The sequence below is a fragment of the Heterocephalus glaber genome, unplaced genomic scaffold, assembly GCF_053883595.1.
Source record: "Heterocephalus glaber isolate CG9 unplaced genomic scaffold, H.glaber_assembly_v1.0 deba00000347, whole genome shotgun sequence".
NCBI lineage: Eukaryota > Metazoa > Chordata > Mammalia > Rodentia > Bathyergidae > Heterocephalus > Heterocephalus glaber.
The window spans coordinates 1,213,779-1,229,387 of NW_028258143.1; the positions used below are offsets into that span (position 1 = coordinate 1,213,779).

The window sequence follows — 15,609 nt, forward strand, 5'->3', positions numbered from 1 at the left end:
TTAGCTTATAAATAATGATTCTTTATGTTGGCTTTGGGAAACCCTTGTTCCCACGACTAGTTCAATAAAGCAATTAATATCAATAAATGCTGAAGAAAGGAAATCTCTATTCACTTTTGTCTGGATTAGTTAACATGAAGAAAATCTTTTCCATCTCCTGAAGTATTTAACCTTCTCATAGGAAGACATCCTAATGCAAGGTAAATAAAATATTTTACGTATGTTCCTATTGTCATACATTATATTTTTCTTATGAAAGGATTTATCTTTCTTCTACCTCCCGAAAATTTCAATGTGATTTTCTATTCAAACCGGGATCTTGTAATAAACTTACGCTGTCAATATAGTTGGGCATTTTTCTGATATCCTAAAATTAAATTTCTATTTAGATGACCATCTGTTTTCAGGATTTATTAATTTTATTGCTATAATTTAAATATACATAATGATCACATTCATAAAGGGAATTTGTACCTGTACATGGTATATATTGATTCCTCTTTTTCTCCCAATCGCCTCCCCCCCTTTAACTCCTCTTCCCCCTTATTTACAAAAGCTTTGTGTCCATTTTTTCCTTTTCACCATTTTTCTCCCTTTTCCCTTCCTTTCCCCCCCCTCCCACCTTCACAGTTTCCCTTCCTTTTGAACAGTTTCCTCCTATTTCGTATTATCTATTATACATTTTTGTCCTTATTTATCCTTTCAGTTTCTCACACCAGAGGGACAATGCAATATTTACACATATGTGTCTGATTTATTTCACTTAAGAGAGTAGTCTAAGGAACATGATTTCCAAAATTAAGGCGTAATGTTTCTTTTCCACTGCATAACAGTTGACATGTATTCAGAATTTACAGAAGACATTTAAGAGAAAGCAGTTTTTTATATGACATTGCACATTTCAGTGAATACAGTATTTTAATATATGCAACCTACGCAATATAGAAGGCCCTGTCAACATTATGGGTGAGCTATGATTGACCTCATTGTTAGAGAAAGATTTGGTCAATCAAATATTTGTGGATCAGCGTTCAGTAAACCAGTGTCAGAAAACAGCCTTGAACTTTCACTACACTTAGAGTTATTGAGATTTCACACTCTAGCAGTATAAAGCTATCATCCTGTAGCTTCCACAAAATGTGGTAATAAGGTTAAAGTTAAAATGCACTGTTGACATAAGAAATGTGCGGCTCATGAGCTTATGCTTGATTTATAACACACCCAGCTTTGTCAGCATTGGCATCAGTGAGCTCTTCTGACAGAATGGTGATAACTGCAGGAGCTGAAGCTGCCAATTCTTACACCTTTATTTTACTAGCAAAGAAATTTAAAGCAAAATTTCAGTGTTACTACGACACAATACTTGTTGCTCGTTCTCAAAAATTGACAGATCCATTGTGCCTGCTTACAAATTTTAGAGAAGAGAGAAAGTTTACTTTTAATGTGTATAATTTAAATATGTTCTTATAAATCTTTTGATTACATACACTTATAAAAGTCATACACAGTTAAAACTCCTTGGTTCTATGCCTAATGACCAAAACTGAAGTAGGTAAGAGTTCAACACTGAAATGGAATAGTCATCTGAAACCAGTGCCTTAAAATTCTAAAACATAAAATGGATTACATTGTAACTCTTATAGCAACAGACAATTTTTTAGAATTTTTTTCTGTCCATGGAGATTGAATAAGAAAAACAGCATGTCTTATGGAAATTACATTTCAAAGTTGCATGTAAAGCAAGTAACAGGTATTCTGAAGAAATAGAGGAAGTTGAGGCAGACGAAGGAGTATGAGGAGAAAATCATCCAGCATGCCAAATGAAAGTATATGTTGTTTTCAACTTTCATATTTGTAAATAGTTACAGAAAGTACTTCAAAATATTTTATATGTAAATTGTACTATGTTCAAAAATGGTCTGCCTTCTTAAGGATGATTATATATCAAAGGTTTAATAATACCTTAACATATTGTGTATTATCTATTTAGGGTTTTATTTTGAGATCATTATTGATTCTCATGCAAGTGCTGGAGATAATATAAGGAGATATTTCTGTGCTATTAACTTTAGTGGTAACAACTTGCATAACTATAATAAAATAATCTCAGCCAGGATATTTACATTAACACAACACACACGGATTATATTCAGATTCCCCACCATTTCAGCGGTACCCATGTGTATGTGTGCACCTTTAGCTCTCTACGACATGATCTCCTGTGTAATATTGTCCATTGACCATGCTCTGTGCATCCTGAACATTTCCACCACCACACTCACTTCTCATGTTGCCTTTTGCTAAGAACACCCACCTTCTCCTCTCACTCACATGCCACCCTAACCCCAGACAACCAGTAACTTGACTATTTTTCTTAAACTTTGTCATTTCTAAAACATGATATTGGTGTAAACATAGAGGATGTAACTTTTTATTTCATATTAGCACATTTGCAGTTCATTTGTGAGGAGTTGGTACATGTACACAACACATCTTAATTCCTTTTTTCATCCTCTTTCCTCCCTCTCCTTCCCCCTCCCTTTAGCTCTTGATCTCCTTCTCCTTTGAGAAAGATCTGTCTCCCCACTCACTATTAGCTTTCTTTCATTATGCTCTTCATTTATATTTTTGGTTTTTCATATAAGAAAAATTATGTGATATTTAAACTTGTGTGTCTGATTTATTTTACTTAACATTATGGTCTCAAGGTGCACCCAGTTTCTTACAAACACTCAAGTTTATCTTTCTTTATGGCTGAGTAGTATTCTATTGTGTGTGTAGCAAATACCACATTTTCTTTATCTATTCATATGTCGATATATACCCAGCTTCCAATATTTAACTATTATGAATTGTGTTGATATAAACATGAGTAATCATGTATTACTGTAATAATGTCTTTAAATCTTTTAGGAAGATACCTCCAAAGGAATAACTAGGTCAAATGGAATCTCTAGTTTTGGTTCTCGAGGAATCTCCATAATTTCCATAAGGGTAGTACTGGTTTAAAGTATGGAAGGGTGCCTCCTCCCTCCCCTCACTTCTTCTTTAGCAGTGTTGGTTATTGTTTGATTTCTGCATGATGGCAATTCTTTCTGGCATGAGATAGAATCTCAGTGTTGCTATAATTTGTATTTTTCTAATGGCCAGCAATGATGAACATTTCTCCATGTACTATCTATTGGACATTCATACTTCTTCTGTGAAATGACCATTCATTTCACTTCCCCATCATTTAATTTGATCTTTTATTTTGGGAAGGTCTAATATTTTTTGATATTCTTTTATTTTTTAGGTATCAGTCCTCTGTCTAATAGCTGGGCAATATTTTCCCATTGTGTAGGCTGTCTTTCAACTCTGTTGTGGTTGATGATGATGTTGTTGTTTTCCTGTGCAGAAGCTTTTTAATTTGATATGATCCCGTTTGTTGATCTTGGTACTATTTCCTGTGCAACCAATTCAGAAAATCCTTATCTATATTTAAGACTTCAAGAGTTTTACCCATTTCATCTTCTAGAAGGTTAAATATTTTTGTTTTAACATTTATTTATTTGATCCATTTAGACTTTAATTTAGTATATAGTGAGAGATATGGGTCTATATTCTTCTGCATTTGAATACCCAGCTTTTCCAGCACCATTTATTAAGGACGTTATCTTTCCTCCAGTATATGTTTTGGGCCCCTTTGTCAAAAATCAAATAACTGACTGTACTTGTGGTTGTTTCTGCATCCTGTATTCTGTTCTATTGATCTTCATATCTCCTTTTGTGTCAGAACCATGCTGTTTTTATCACTCTGTAATAATCTGTAATCACTCTGGAGCTCTGTAATATAACTTCAAGTCCAGAATTGTGATGCCTTTCCTAATTTGCTATTGTCACCCAAGATTGCCTTTGTTCTTCTGGGTCTCTTATTCCAGCTGAATTTCAGGATTGTTTTCTCCAGGTATGTGAAGAATGCTGTTGGAATTATGATTGGGAATGCTCTAAATTTGCATACGAATTTTGGAATTAAGACCATTTTGACTATATTGATTCTCCCTATCCTTAGATTTCCTTTTACAGAGTAGAGGTCTTTTACTTTCTTACTTAGGTGAATGCTAAATTATTTAATTTTTCTTTATGCTACTGCAAAACCCTATCAGAAAAGTGTAAGTCTGATGACTTAAATGCTGAGTTCTACAAAAACTGTAGGGAGGACCGATCACCAATACACCTCAAGCTTTTTAGTGAAATTGTAAAGGAAAGAGTGCAGCCAAAGTCATTCCTGGAAAGTAGCACTACCCTGATTCCAAAACCAGGTAAGGAGTCAACCAAAAAAGAGAACTGCAGACTAATCTTTTTAATGAATATAGTTACTAAAATTCTCAACAAGATACTGGCAAACAGAGTACAATAAATCACATATGAGAGCTTGACCAAAAAACTTTAACCCCAGGGATGCAGGGATGGTTCAACATCTACAAATCAATAAATATAACACATCACATACATAGAAGCAAAGATAACAATCACATGATCATCTTAGTAGACATAGAAAAAGGCTTTAACAAAACTCTTTCATAATAAAAAATACTGTATAAAATAGGTATAAAAGAACATTACCTTAAACTTATAAAAACCATTAATGACAAACCTACTGACAACATCATATTAAATGAAAAGCTGAAAGCTTTCCTTTAAAATCAGGAACAAGACAAGGATGTCAACTATTATCACTCCTGTTTGGCTTAGTACTTGAAATGATAACAAGAACAATTAGGCAAGAAAAAGAAAAGAAAGGAGTAAGATTATCATTATTTGGAGATGACATGATCTTATATATAAGACCCCAAAATGCCATCAAAAGACTCCTAGAACTAACAAATAAGTTCAGCAATGTAGCAGGATAAAAAATTAACACAAAAAATCAATAGTTTTCCTGTGTAACAATTATGAACCCACTGAGAAAGAAATTAGCATATAACTTTTGATAATTTTTAATTGATATCCTCAACCAAATTCACTAGACATTCATCTATGCCAAGTTTTTAGCAGTCTTTAATTATTTGTGGCTTTCATTCTTCAATGTCAGTTTCCTATGGGTAACACTGGTCCAAAAATATTAAATGAAAAATTGCAGAAGTAAACAATTCATATGAGTTTTATGTTGTCCATTGTTTTCAGTATCATAGTAAAGCCTTGCAGTACTCTGCTCCATCTATTACAGGCCATGAATCATTCTTTTGACCAACAATGTATCTGCTTTCTGCAAGTTTGTCACTTAATAGCTATTTAGGGTATCAGATCAACTGTTGTGGTATCACAGTGTTTGCATTCAAGCAACACTTATTTTACTTAATAATTCGCCAAAGAGCAAGAGTGGTGATGCTACTGAATATGCATATTGATTATGGCAAGTAGAACTCATGAAATGCTTCCTTTAATTTAAAAAGTGAAAGTTCTCAATTTAATAATGAAGAAAAAAACATCCTGAGATTATTAAGATTTATGGTAAGAATAAAACTTTTATCTTTAAAAATATGAAGAAAAAATAAATTCATGGTAGTTTTGCCATTGTATTTCTGAGTGGAAAGGTTATGGAGACAATGCATGATAACTGCTTAGTTAGGATGGAAATGCATATAATTACTGGCTTTGACAGTATCTGTGATTTAAGACATCTACTGGGGTTAATACATATAGAAAGAGAAAACTATTATACTAATATCTCTTTTTTAAAAAAATTGCTAGGCAATATTTCATGATATGTGTGAACCATCACTTATTTAACCAATCTGCCATTGAAAGGTCTCTGGGTTTTTTGTTTGTGCTTGTTTGCAATTTTGAGCTATTGTTAAGTTTCTAAAGATTTCCTTTTGGTTTTTAGAACTAAAATCTTATTTGAGGCCTGTACATTTAAAATGCATACTCTATGTTAGTAGAATTATTTTAAATGTGTTGCTCTGTGGCTTAGAATATTGGAGCTTTATAAAAATTCTTAATGGAATCTGGAAGCCCTGAACTTAGAACTTGGGTTTTGGCCTGGAAATGAAATTCAAACTTTGTGGCTAAGTCCTGGTGTGTCCTAGTCAGATGAAATCTGCAGCTTTAGGAGGAAAACATTTGGATACTTACATAGTTCAACACATTGCTTATTTAATTTTAACATTTTTTTCTATTTTTCTTTTTGAAAAAAATTTGATAAGTATAAAACTGGCCTTTCTTATTTTTCAGAAATAATTTTGTTAGTATTTTAATTAAAAACATGTTTACTTTTCCTATCTCAGTCTTAATAATGTCTCTAGTTGAAGTATCTATTTTTAGATAATATCTCTATGTACAGAAATGTGATATAGTGACATTTATCAATAAATGTATATTAAACTATGATGTAATGTCCAGCATTTTGTATATGTTGCCAATTCTTATTCATTAAAGTTTAGAACTTCTTTCTGATTTTAAAATACAAATTTTCTTACATATTTGTAAATGATGAAAACACTATTTCTCATGGTAAAATTGTTAAAATTATTTTGCTAAGAAAGTATAGAATAAGATAGGTTGATATGGCCCTTTAGTCATAGGAAATAATAAGCTGGGTGTAGTACAACCAAGCCTGGGAAATTTAGTGAGACCCTGTCATTGTTACTTTTCTTGTTGCCTAGACAAAATACCCAACACCCAAAGTTAAAGGAGAGGTTTATTTAACAGTTCTTAGAGGTCTCAGTTCATAGTCAGCTGGCTCCAAGATATGGTGGCATGGCAGAGGAGCATCACAGTGGAGAAATGTGAGCAGAAGGCAGCAGAGTAGTGAAGAAAAAGATCTGCAAGCAGCAAACAACAACTACCAACACCAGCAGCCCTCTTTCTGTCTCTTATATTTTAACCAGACTACCAGCCCTTGAGGTAAGTAGCACTCACACCCTTAATCCTAGCATCATACCACAAGTCAATCCCAGCATCACATCCATGATCCCAGCATCACAAATTTTAGATTCAGCCATCTCCAAAAAGCCCCACCTATGACTGCATGAGGCTTTTGTGAGATACCCAGATACAAGCCATAACAGATCTTGTTTTGAAATAAAAAATGAAAAGAAAGAGCTGGGGATAAAGCTCAATGCAAATGTTCTGGATTTAATGTCTGGTACTTTTTTTTAAATTTGTTTTTCCAACTTTATTGTGCATTAAGAATGACACCTTTTAAATACATTACTGTTTTTTGTGTGTTTTTTTTTGTATTAAATTCTTTTATTGGTACATTGTAGGTATACAACACAATTACATTTCACATTGGGAATTGTACCTTTACATAATGCATCTTGGTTCTTATTTTTTCCCCATTCCTAATACAATACTGTTTTAAGAGACAGAAAAATCATATAAGCTTATAAACACTTTGACCACTTATTAGTCAAAGTCTCAAAACTACCTTCTACAGAAAACTGACCAGTGAGACAGTTAAATTCATAGCCTTCAGCTACAAAGAATTAAACCACATTCACTTTCACCTTCTAGTGAAAAATAACCTACTCTCAAAAAACAGCACAGGCAATGCTAAGGGTGTGCAGCTCCTAAATGAAAATATAGGCTGACTTATGGTTTACTGGAATAACCCTAAGAAGTCTTTGAAACATCAGCCATGGATCAAAGTATTTACATGACTTAATCTTAGACTGAAAAGTAACACAGGTCCTTAGCCTTCTTTAAAGAAATGCTAAAATTAAACTTCAGATACAACCAATCAAGACTTGCATTCAGAAAAGTCCCTTAAATATCAAATTTCTCTTCACAGATACTGTGTCCATTTTCTTCATAGTTCTCTCTTGTCACCACCATATCTTCAAAGTCATCATTCTCTGATATCAACTTTCCACCTTCCCAGGCATAAGTAATAGGGTTCTCAGGCAGCACAACCGAAACATCATAATCTGTGGGAGTAAGACATCGAACTTCTGAGTAGACCCAATCTCTAATTCCTGGGAAAAGAGAATTTCCACCTGTTAAAACAATGTTCTTAAAAAAATGGGGCTGCATTTCTTCAGGCAAGTTTTGAATGGAATAGACAATAGTCTCTGGATTTTCCATTTTTTGGATGCCTATGTCCGAAGGGTTAAAGAGTATTTCTGGAACAGTGAATCTCTCATTGGCCAGATGGAGAATTTGTTCCCCAGATTTGTATTTTCCACTCAAGACCATCTCTTCCCTTGGCTTACAAAAGCCCTTTTTAATTGTACTGAAGTCAGGCAAAACATCGTCTACCATTACTGTATTGTCTTCTCCTTTTAACTTTGCAATATCCATGTCTCTATAAAAGTCCTGAGACATATAACACACATTTTCGTTCACTTGATTAATAACATGTGTTTCATCCATAACATATAGCTGTCTGTATGAGATGATCTCCTTTAGTTGGTTAAGAGCTTTCTGCCCACATTTATCTGAATAATTGCTTCTTTTTTCTTTTTACTTCTACAATACGGAACTATATGTGTAAAAGAATATCCACTGTCTACAATAATACAGCACAACTCAGAAGGGTTATCTTGGCAATACCTATGTGCACTGAGGGTCTCCGCATTTACTCTTAATACTGCTTGAAACTGGTATTCTTCAAATAGAATTCCATTAATTGATTCTTGAAGTGAAGTTAAAATACGGTTCTGTGATAATAATATTAGTATCTAAAAAATCAACCTGATATATTTCCTTTCCAAAAAGGTAATCCCAAACTTGTAGTTGGACATCCCAATTCACGAAGTAGCCCTAAAAAACCCTTTTGAAAAGGAAGGATGTAAAAGAGTCCTGAAGGGTCTTTTATTTCATCTATCTGGTTAGCAGTAAATGTTTTAAGACGTGCTATTTTTTGCTCTGAACTGACAATTAGGAATAACCGAGACATTTCCATGGCTGTAACCGATTTTAGCATTGTAGGCTCCATTATCCAGCACTAAAGTGGTCATTCTAGCCCGAACCACACCGCATCAGCCATCCTTTTCCCTTCCAGGCCTTTCTGCTAATGTCCGGTACTTAAGAAAAAAACGGTAGAAGCAAATGACAATTTCTACCTAATTATCATGTAGCACTGTATAATTATTAACTAATACTGAATAGGGAACATATTATAAGTAACAATATTACAACACAAAGCTGATATAAACAGAAACACGGCTGTTTAGCTAAGTCGTTTCAAGACTGAAGATTTGGTCTGAGTCATCATGTGTGAGAACATATTTTTCCATCTTTTACTTCCACCTTACCGACATTGTCAAATGTGAAATAGGTTTATTTTAAATGTTATAAAATTGGTTAATTTTTATCAATTCTACAAATATGTACCTTTCCATGTTATATTTATTTTTATACTTAGAGTAAGTATTGATACGCTAGAGCTTACATCTTTTCAATTTTAGGTTTGTTTCTTTAGTTCCAATGTCTCTGTTTTGGTATTTCCCCTTCTCACGGTTACTTAATTTTTCTTTTAGAATTCCATCTTTATATATTTATTGAGTACTGCATTTATCTCTTTTTTAGTTTTAACGTGGTTGATCAAAATATTACGATATTCGTATGTGACATATTAAATACTATTTTACTATTTTCAGTGAATTATGAAAAATTTACTTTCACTTATATTCCTTTACCTTTCTTACTTTTAAATAAGATTGAGTTAAATATGACAGTGTTATTTCTTCTTCAATATGAAAATTTGATATATAAAACTCAGAGGGATGTTCTGTTGTATGTACACACATTTTGACTCTAAGGTACTGAAGATTCTTTTATCATTTCTTTTCTCTTTGATGAGCTTCTGAATATTCAGTATGGATAAGTCACGTGGTTATAATGTTTTGCTCTTTTACTCTGTCATCCTCTGTTGGGTGGTGGGTCATAGGATGACCTTTCATTGTTTCTGCAGTGACAGGTATTTTGGACAGAGCTCTTTATCTCTCCACCTTTCCATAACCTCCTTTACAACAATTAGCCTGTTACAAAGATTATATTCACACTTAGTGGAAAGGAAGAGAGAGGTATGAGACTATATCATCATATCTGTTGTAGTCAGGGTTCACAAGGAAATAGATTTAATACAGGAAACAATTTACAAGATTATTTTATAATATTCACCCAAAAAATCAAATGAAGAGGAGTACAACAGATCTGCCCACAAACTAGAGACACAAAGAATCCAGCCAAGTCCTGGATCCCATAACAATGTGTCATGCAAGTCAGTATTGAGGATCTACAACAGCAAATGATCTTTCCCTCCAGTTCTCTTTTTATGCCATCAGCTACAATCCTCAGGTGGGTCGTCAACACCCAGATCCACATTGACCCAGTTCAGCTGGGTGTTCCAAGATGACCATTCATTAATCCACCACAATATCTAAGTGGGATTTGTCACACAGAATATTTCAGTGTGTAAAATATAGGTTTTCAGAAGTTAACAGAAAACATATTCTAATAATGTTATAGAAATGGTGGAAATAAAAAATATGGAAATAATTGAAATAAAAATGGGTAAATAAGAATTGGGGAATAAGAATTGGGGAAATAAGAATAGGTCTGACATGACTGTAAAAAAACTTATAAAATATTTCAAGTTTACAAGAAATTTCATTCCCAGAATAGCAAACAGACCATATATTATATGCACAAAGGAAAAAGAGGAATCACAAACTATGTATTTTGACAAAATGGTAGCAATATATGATTTGTGTTATATTCAGTAATTTCTGTAAATCTTTAAAATCATAGAATAAACTAATGACTCACATTCACGTGCCATAAAAATCCATTGTTCCCTCTAATTGTTACATAGTGCTTAAATTTCAAAATATTGGATTATAAACATTGTCCATAGATAAAGAATATCCCAAGTATAAGAAAAGAATAGAATTGGAGAATTATATGAAGCATTTTGAAGACATTAAAAAAATCTAGAGAAACTGAAACAAATAGGTAAGGAACAAAAGAAAGAAAAATAGTGAGGTCACATATATACTAGCTGGCATTATATAATAAAGAATACTGGGATTCAATAAGGAAAAATATCAATAAATACTGTTAGGTCAATTGTATATTAAAATAATTAAAAAGGACTTAGACCAGCATCACACACTATATTCAAAGACCTAGTCCAGATAGATTGTAATCTAAATTTGAAAGATAATACACTACAGATAACATAGAAAGTGCTTTCATGTGCTTGAGACAGGAAAACTTTTTTTAAGCAGAACAAAAAGCACTAATCCTAAAAGAAAAGATTTATAATTTGTAGTAAATTAAAATTTAAAACTCTGTTTGTCATAAGTCAGTGAAAAAGGCAAGTGACAGAGTGGGAGAAGAAATTTGCAATGCATGTGTCCAACAATGGGCTCTTATCTAGAATGTATAAAGGACTCTTACAATTGTGATAAAAAAAAAAACAGAGGACTGATTTCAAAAATTTCAAAAGAGTTACAAAGCATTTTACAAAATAAATGTTCAAATGGTCATTAAACATCTGAAAGGTTACTGAAAGTTATTATTTATTAAGGAAATTTAAATAAATAACAAAATGAGATACACTACATATCCACCAGCATGTCTAAGGGCGGGGGTATCAAATAATAACAAAGGGTACAGTGTAATTGGATTTCTTATACAGTATACCTGGCGGTGTGAATTAGTATTATCACTTTGGAAAAAATTTTGGAGCTATTTATCAAAAGTGAACATAGGCACAACACTGTTATCCCAACAATTGCACTCCTACCTATACGTAAGCATGTACATGTACATATGTAGAGCACATATTTAGAGGCATGTTTGTGGCAGCTTTGTTCACTGCAGATAAAAAGAGGAAACAATCCAAGTGCCCATCAATAGAAAAATAAGCAAAGTGCAGTGCAGTTACATATAGAAATTCCAGGTATACAAAGAAAGTACTGGCACATACAACAGCATAACATATTGCTCAGCAAAAGAAGAGAGGCAGTCAAAAGTGCGTAGTTTCATTAAGTGTTTCAAAGAAAAGACACAATAAAGCTGTGTAACAAAATTCAGAATACTGATTTGAGGTTTTAATGTTGAATCCCTAATTTCTGAGGATGGATATGACAGAGGCTTTTGAATTTTACAATAGAAAGTTTATTGACCTTTACACTTGAGATTTATACACGTTAATCACTTCTTGGCCTTTTGGCTAAGATCAAGTGAAGATTTATACAAGTTAGTATATTTAGACTATCAATTAAAATGTTTACATAAAAAATTTGTCTATCACTTAAAATCTATATCACAACTACTATACAGACTATATCCAGTAATATTTTAAAATATTATTTTATTTATATTTCTCATTTAAAACACACCTAAAGATAAAATAGGTGGCTACAAGTTAGAGGATTTCGGGTTGTGCTGGGGAATTCTCTGTTTAATCAAAACGTATGGCAGGACACTTAACAATTTAACATCAATTTTCTCACCTATAAAATGTGCATTAAAATAACTATCACAATCAAAATCATATAAGTGGAATTCTCTGAAGATAACATGAAAAGCATTCCAGCTTTTAAAACAACCACAAGTTAAGATAGATATTTCATGTTCTTTAAAAAATGCCTTGGTATGCTTTGAATGTAGTAATAGGAAAAATATTAGGTATACTGAAGAAGAAACTTAGGAGATAAAATAGAAAAGATAAAATGGAACTGTTTTTGAGAGATTTTTAAAAAGTCTATACATCTGAGTACAGGTCAGGCCCCTGCTAAACCCATTTTGAATAAAATTGAGCTCCTTATACTCAATTTGGTTCCCAAAGAATTTCTGCCTTCACAGAGGCTCTACTTTTTGAATGCAATATCATTTTTAGCTCTACCCTCACATTTCATTTCCCTTCAAACCATATCTTTTTTACATTATTTTCTAAATTCTGTCTTGTAAATGTAAATTTCTTTATGTACTATCATTACCTACTTAATATCATCCTTACCTCTCCTCAAAATTGACACAAACTCTTAAATGGTCTTCTAGCATTTACGACAGCCTAACAAAGCCAACTAGCAAAAACATAGCTCTGGTCACTGACTCATAAAAATCCCTTCACTCCCTTGAAAATGGCCTCAAGATATATGTACATGCTTGGACATATAATTACCTTTCATAATTAGACCCATGTTGTTTTCTTCCAAACCAGATTCTTGGACTCCTCCAGTTTACCACTTATCCTCTCATGAAGACATTTTCCTCAGGCCCACAAAATCACTTGGATCCCTTGAAAAGTCAATGACACCTTAATCTTGACCACTATTTACTCATGTTTCCTCTGACAGAAAATTCTGTCTTCTATCCTATCTTCCTTTGCACACTGTGATAGTCTCACATTAGACACACGCAATCAGGAAGTTATCTTGAGGTCGTTGAGTGTGGCGATTCTTGCATGTTGTCATGACACTGCAGCCTCTCAGCCCTGGTCTGTGATTTCTTGGTTAATGGTGCAGTCTCTAGCTAGAATGCAACCCCTCTGAGGTCCCAATTTATGCCACATTTGTCATTTTATCACTGGGCAAATGCCACTATTTAACAGGTATTGAATGACAATGAATTGGGTAAGTACAAGACGACACAGGTATTGAATTTGCTGTGCAAACCCTGTTCGAAGGGTACTGTATGGTGAGCTTACAGCAGGATGGAAAGGCAGTGTGAAAGAAAACTGGGAACAGGCCAAAGATGAGTAGCAGTATTAAAAAAAACACAGAAGGTGAAAAAGAAGCTATTTGTGATTGATTGGATGAAAAACAACCTTTCCAGCACTCCACATTATTTGTTATTTCCTGTGAAACAGGAAAGGATCTGAGGAAGAAGAGAAGTGAATATAGAAAGAAAGAGAAATTGAAAGTGTTTTCTTTAAAATGAGGAACAAGTAAGGTTATCCACTCGCACCACTGTTGTTCAATAAGGTACTCCGGAGTTTAGACATATGTCAGGCAACTGAAAGCAAAAAAATATGATACACACAGGAAAGGCAGACGTCAAACTATCATTATTCACAAATGATATATTCCTTTACATAGGAGATCTAAGAATTCCAACAAAATAGTCCTAGAACAAATAAACAATTTCAGCAAAGTAGCAGGATACAAAATCAATACATGAAAATCAATTTCTTTCCTGTACACCAACAATGAACCCATGGAGAAAGAAATCAAAAAAGCAATACCATTCACAATAGTTTACAAAAAGATAAGTAGCTAGGAATTAACCAAATCAAGAAAGTGAAAATATTTTATAAAGGAAATTATATTACTTTGAAAAAAGACACTGAAAAGGACATCAGGAAATGGAAAAGTGTCTGTGTCCCTAGATATCCAGAAAGAATATAGTCAAAATGGCCATATGATGAAAAGTTGTACATAGATTTAATGCAATCTTAATTAAAATATGAAGAGCATTCCTCACAGAAAAGGAGAAAGCAATCCTGTATTTATATGGACCCAGAAATGTCCCAGAATAACAAAAGCAATCCTGGGTGACAAGAGCAAAGGGGAAGGCCTCACAATATCAGGTTATACTGCAAAGCCACAATGATAAAAACATCATGATACTGGTGCAATAGCAGACATGTTGATCAGTGGAAGAGAATTGAGCATGTACCTTCACATGTCTGGTCATTGATAAAGGGGCCAAAACATAGGCTAGATAAAAGACAGCCTCTTTAACACATGTTGTTGGAAAACTGGTAAATCACATGCAGAAGAGTGAAACTAGACCTATATCTCTCACCCCATACTGCAAGGAAATCAAAATACATCAAGACCCACCTATAAATCAGAAACTCTGGGTCTGCTGAAAGATAAAATAAGTAAAACTCTTGCAGAGATACAGTAGGCAAAGACTTTCTGAACAGAACCTCAACTGCACAAGAAATAGCATGAGAAAATGAAAAAATGGAAACAAAGTCTTTATAAATAGGGAGGGGTGGAGGGGTTGAAGGGAAGGAAGGGGAATGGGGAAAAAATAAGGACCAAGATATATTATATAAAGGTACAAATTACTATGATCAATGTCATTATATTGTATACCCAAAATGTATCAATAAAATTAATTAAAAAACAAACAAACAACAAAAGAAATGACACCAACAATCCACAAATGGGATGTATTAAATTTCAAACCTTCTGCATAGCAAAGGAAAAAGCCAACAGAGTGAAAAACAACATACAAATGTGAAAAAAGTTTGCCAGCTATATTTCAGACTGTTTTAAGATCTAGAATATGTAAAGAACTGAGAAATATTGACCCTCCCCAAAATAAAAATGCAATAAAAAATGAACAGTTAAAATGAATAGATATTTCTCAAGTAAAGAAGTACAAATGGCTAGTGGGACATGAAAAGTGTTTGTCATTTGGGCCATTAGACTCATACATATAAACAACAACAACAATAAAAAAACAAACCCAGATTTCATCTTAGTCTATGGAGAACTCAAAAAATAAAAATGCTGGTGAACTTGTAGGAAGAAAGGAATGCTTCTACCTTGTTGGTGAAATGTAAAGTAATGCAAACTTTATGGAAATCTATATAGAGATCCTTTAGGTAACTAAAAATATAGAGATTCCTTTTCACCTATTGATCTTGTGGAC

General features: G+C 33.3%; 1 pseudogene; it reads right to left on the reverse strand.

Annotated features, from left to right (window-relative positions):
- Window positions 1-7,683: 7,683 nt before the first annotated feature.
- On the reverse strand, window positions 7,684-8,615 carry LOC101712419 (actin-related protein 6 pseudogene; annotated as a pseudogene).
- Window positions 8,616-15,609: the final 6,994 nt, after the last annotated feature.